Here is a 5,754-nt window from a genome sequence, read left to right on the forward strand (position 1 = left end):
GCAAGTCTATTTATCTGTCTCCATTGCCCCTTCATCTCAAATTAACAACTCATTAATTTTTGCATTATTGATTTATCTGTGATAGTTTGTTTCTATATAAGACAAAACGGGCATCTTTTAGCAAGGCAAACCTCGGACAATATGGACTGAATATCCAGAGTTGTAGATATTCCGGTGCCAGGCTTCCAGTCTAGGACGGATCTGTAGTTGCGAGCTTGGCTTCTGCTAATACAGATTACATTTTTTAGAAGATTACAGGTTTACTAGAAATATCGTTTGACTGGAGATACTCTTAGCTTTTATGGTCAAGGACTCTGCAAACACCACCTCAATTCTGAGGAAATTGCTTTCTAGAAACTTGCATGGTGTATATTCTTTTAACGGTAAGGGGGAATGGTCGAATTTCATCTGGCATTGGGAAAGGGTTTCACTGGCAATTGAGTGATAGAAGCATGGAGGGTAACATTGGAATATACCCTCAACCCAAGCCTAGATTTTTGTTTTGAGAAGGAAACTGACATTTCTTTCAACTTGAACTGTTAAAGCAGCGTTTAAGCTTATTTTAAACTTTGTTGTGATGAAACGCATATCTATATGGGATACACTAAGAAATTCCTCCAGTGGAAACCAAACACCTTTTTGCAAAAAAATCAAGAACATTGATTTGTGCTTTTAAAGAACGTTACATGACATAAGAGATAAGTAATATAATATTGTTGAAAATAAGTAATATTTTAAAGCTTTTTACATCTCTTCTTTGGTCTTGCAATGACATTTTCCAGCGTTTTGTCGTCTCTTCAGGGACACCAACAGTGCATGCGCCTCTTTTGCCTTTTGATTAATTGGAATTACAAGCGGACCAAGGCGGACATTTAGGGCACGTCCCTTCTTGTTAATCTTTATTTTTTTAGAAAAAAGGACAAATACCGATACTAAATTCGATTCTTGTTTATTTTGATCATTTACAACATATTCCAAAGCCTATACATAGCCTTATCCTTTATAAAAAAACCAACCCCTGTTTTAGAGAAAATGACATCTTTACCGAAACTGAAATCTATTCTTGTAAAAATTTGGTTATTTTTAAAGGCTTACAGTTACGAATGTATATCAAAAATGGACCCTTCTAGATAATTGTTTTGCTATTGATAAGAAAAGAAAATCTACACGTATACTCAATTTATTTCTGTTTATCTTAAATCATTTACAAGCAAAAAGATTGTTTTCAGAGCAAAAAATTCTTGAAAAAATTTTTGCATATTCCAAAGCCTTTAGCCTTACCTTTTATAAAGAAAACCAACACTTTTTTTGAAAAAAAAGACATTAACCGACAATAAATTTATTTCCTGTTTATTTTTTTAATTATTTACAAGCAAAATCTAGCTATTTTTAAGGCCTATATGTATAGCCTTATCTTTTATGAAAAAAACTTACCCTTGTATATAATTTTTTTGAGAAAAAATGACATCTTTACCGACACTGAATTCTATTCTTGTTTGTTTTGTCGTTTGCAAGAAAATTGGATTGTTTTAAAAAGAAAAGAGTTGTTGAAAAATTTGGCGATTTTTCAAAGCCTATAGCCATACTTTACATAAAAAAGCGATCCTTCTAGAAAAGCCTTTTGTTCTTGAGGAAAATGACATTCATACTAATAATAAATTGAATTGCTGTTTATTCTGATAATCCACAAACAAATCAGATTGTTTTAAATAGAAAAACTTTTTGAATTTTTTTAAGCCTATTTCCTTACCATCTATAAAAAACAGACTCTTCTAGAAAATTGGTATTTTTTGAGAATTTAAAAAAATTTTATTTTTCATCATGAACTAGATTTTTTAGAACGATAAAATTTCGAAAAAATTTGACGATGTTCCCAAGCCTATAGCCTCGCTTTCTGTACAAAAATCGAGCCTCCTAAAAATTGTTTTTTTAAAACGACATCTCTATAAGAACTTACTTCAAGCATTGTTTATTTTGACCATTAACAAGCATGTCTACCTGTTCCAAGAAGATACAATTTTCAAAAAAGTCTGACAATTTTTTAAAGTCCATATCCTTACTTTTCATCGAATATAGATAGACTATTCTAGAAAATCGGGCTTTTTTAGAAAAACGACTTCTTTATTGATCCTAAATTCAATTTTTGCTCCCTTTGGAAACAATTACACTGTTTTAAGAAACAAAAAAACATTTTAAAAGATCTTTTACGATTTTTATCAGCCTATAGCCTTTCTTTTCTAATCGAAAAATCGAACTATTGAAAATATGCTTTTTAATGGTAAAAATAATAACAATAATAACGGATGTTAACAGATTCACAAAACATGGCTATTCTCTGTTAAATAATAAGTAAAATATTGTTCTTAGTTTAAGAAATAATGTCCTGAAAAGATGTTAAAAAAGTGTCTATTAAATACGTTAAAATAAAGGGGAAAAACAATTTCCTAAACTTACATTCCATATGGGTGAATTTTTGTCCCTAATTTTTCTAAAACGATCCTAGTCAGGTTGCAAAAATTCTAACGACTCGGACCTGCAAATCGTTAATTTTTTTAAAAATTTTTGTTTCCTCTTAACAACCTAAAATGTCTTAAATTATGTTAAAGACACCATTTGAGGCAGTTTAAATTTCCGACCTTTTATACAAAGATCTTGTGACCCAGGAGTTGCAAAAAATTATGCAATTGTCAAGCTTCATGACAAACGTTTCACTCAAAACAGCCTGAAACGCCAAAATTCCGTTTCGAATACTTCCTAACAGAAACGCAAATATCTTTATTGATTAAACAAGTTTGAGCAGAAATGCGAGCTTGTTTTTATTTACATAGATGAAAAATGCTAATTTTGATAAAATGGACGTGTATTTTAGCCAGGTTTGCACAAATGATTTTAAAAACATTTGCTCAAAATCTGAAGCTCTGCTCATTAATGTATGAATAGTAAATTAGGTATTAGTAAAGCAAAAAGCTCACTAATTTAAAAAAGATTGCTTGTAAAAACAGTTTTTCGTCTCCCGAAAAAGATTGTGAAACGTGTGTATCTTACATCAAAGATGACTGATTTAACCCTAAAAACACCTTTTTACATAAAGAAACCAAGTAGTTTTTGCGGAAACTACATGTTCTAATTGTTTTGAAAATTTGAGGGTCGGATGTTATTAATGTCGCTTTTATTTCAACATTGATTTTTAATTATTCATATACAAATTGCTTGTACATAATATATTTACAAACTACATGCTGACTAGCTGATAAAATCTCCTCTGATATTATAACACGAGATATAATTTTTAAAAACATTTCGTTCTTTCTTCTAACTGTTTATTTGCTGATTCTGCGCTGCTCTTAGTTGTTCAGGAAATCTTCAAATGTTCTTATAAAGCAAGTTCTTAAAAATTTTCTTAAAGAAAGGATACTTAATAGTATATGGCATAAGAAAAAATATTTTGAACCCACCTTCATCGATTTCCCCCCCCCCCCTTCCCCGGAAAGGGACGGAAAGGTGTTTATAATAAGAAATAACGAGATTGACAGAAATAATTTCAGAGACTCAAATTGGGGCAAAGAACTAATTACAAATCGAGATCAAGGCATTGTTTACTTAGATTGCATTGTATATCAAAAACACTGAACCGAATACAAGGTTTTTAACAGCGCGTTAATTAAATATTAAATTAAATAAATGAATGAGAACAGTAATTCATATTTGCTAATGAAAAAAGTTTCTATTCTTTATACAAAATTAAGCAGTTAAAAAAGAGAAGACGTCAATTTTCCAAAGCTTTGAGCTCTTCAGTAATGCATTGAAATCTTGAATGCTCCTGTGGTGGAAAGTTCTGCAATGGCTTGATGAAGTTGATATTTGAACATGAAAATTACTCGCTTGCCTTGTATAATGGCTGTGAATATCTCTATTATAATTAAAATGTTCAGGTCAGTAAAAAGGAGCCATTCCATTCAAGCATTTGTACATCATAGAGAGACGATGAAAATGTCTCATCTGGTCAGTTTTATCCAATCTTAATCTTCTACTTGGAAGAATAACATCAACATAGGAATGTTTTTACTTTGATAAAAAATAGCTCCCTCAGAAAGCATTGCCACATCCCTCATAAAATCAGGCATTGAGACTACATTCCCTCATCACAGGGAGCAACGTTGGGCCGTTGGTGCATCGGCACAAGTTGCCCCACCTAACCAAAATAAAAACCATAAACCTTAGATAAAGCTTGATTAACTCTAGTGCAAGCAGTTTTATATTCTGGGCAAGGAATGGACAAGAAAAGATCACTTTTCCCCACCAGTGAGCCGACGCACCAGTCCTACCTTAGATTCCTAAGGTATGAGAAAAAATATGACAGGATAAAAAGCCGGACCCATCCTAAACTAAAAAACAGCAGGACCGTTTAAAGAATACTATGATGTAGGTAAGCTCTAATTCCTAAGAGAACAAAAGATTCTAAAAAAGGAGGGAAGGCACGGGAAAAGAGAAGGGCGCTGGAAAGTCTACCAACAATCATGATAAGCCCCACTCAAACGCTTAAATACCTTAATCAGAGCCAAGGGACAAGCAACTCTGTGTAGAAACCAAAAATACAGAACTCCTACTGCCCTGTATCCCGAATGCATCGAAAAGGGCACACAAGAACCAACGACCAGAATGAAAGCATGATAAATGACACCCACAGGGGAAAAGATAATCCGGATAAAAGTAAAACCCCTAGTGAATCAAATTCTACAATATCCCTCGTGAAATTAACTCTGATAAAAATATCCGCATAAAGAAGTGTAATGGTCTAAGAACTCTGTGTATTACTTTTGCAGCAAAGTTCTGAATTTTTTGTACTTTCTGTAAGTTGGTGCTGGTAGCACTGGCAGATACAATGTCACAGTAGTTTTTTTTCGAGATAACTGTTGCGCTTACAACATTCTTAAATGTTTCTTTGCCCATGGATCCTCTTACTTTTCAGAGTTGAATGAGTCACCCTGCAAAATTTTTTTGTTTGTTGAAATATGGAGGTGTTATTGAGTCCAGATCTCCTTCCTCACGTCGTTTTGAAGGCTTTGTTTGCTATTTAAAAATTCTCAACAAGCAGTGAAGTTGCCAGCAAATTTGCAGCCAAGGCAGCCAATTACAGACGCCTTCAGGACCGGCACGTTATAATTACGATTGAATATGAATGGTACCATGAATGGGAGACAAGACTCGCACTATTTATGAAAATTCAAGAAATAAGCTGTCACTCTTTCACGTTTCATATACAATTTGTTGTATAGTTGTGGAGGCCTGTCGGGATGGGGGGCGTGGGGGCGTGGGGGGCGTCACACCCCCCTAGCAAAAGTATTGTCGACAAATCTTGTCTTCCGTCGGAAAATCTGGTCTACCGTCGGCAAATCTGGTATACCGTCGGCAAATCTGGTATACCGTCGGCAAATCTGGTCTACCGGCGGCAAATCTGGTCTACCGGCGGCAAATCTGGTCTACCGTCGGAAAATCCTGGGTAAAGTAAATATTTAAATTGATTGCAAGGGATTACTCCAAGAAATATTCTGAAATGCATTTTAAGACAATCTAAAAGGCGAGGTCGCAAAAAATTTCTTTGGTGGCCTATTTTATTAATTATTTATATAATCTTATTTAAACACAATACCCTATCAGCTATTTAAGAAATTAACTATAAAATAACTAAAGCTGCTCTTCCAAGGGGTCGTGTTTGCGTCGCTCTACCTCAAAAACTCCTTTAATCTTACTTTA

This window comes from Rhopilema esculentum, chromosome 15, assembly GCF_057945365.1.
Source record: "Rhopilema esculentum isolate cy_ngs chromosome 15, ASM5794536v1, whole genome shotgun sequence".
Taxonomy (NCBI): domain Eukaryota; kingdom Metazoa; phylum Cnidaria; class Scyphozoa; order Rhizostomeae; family Rhizostomatidae; genus Rhopilema; species Rhopilema esculentum.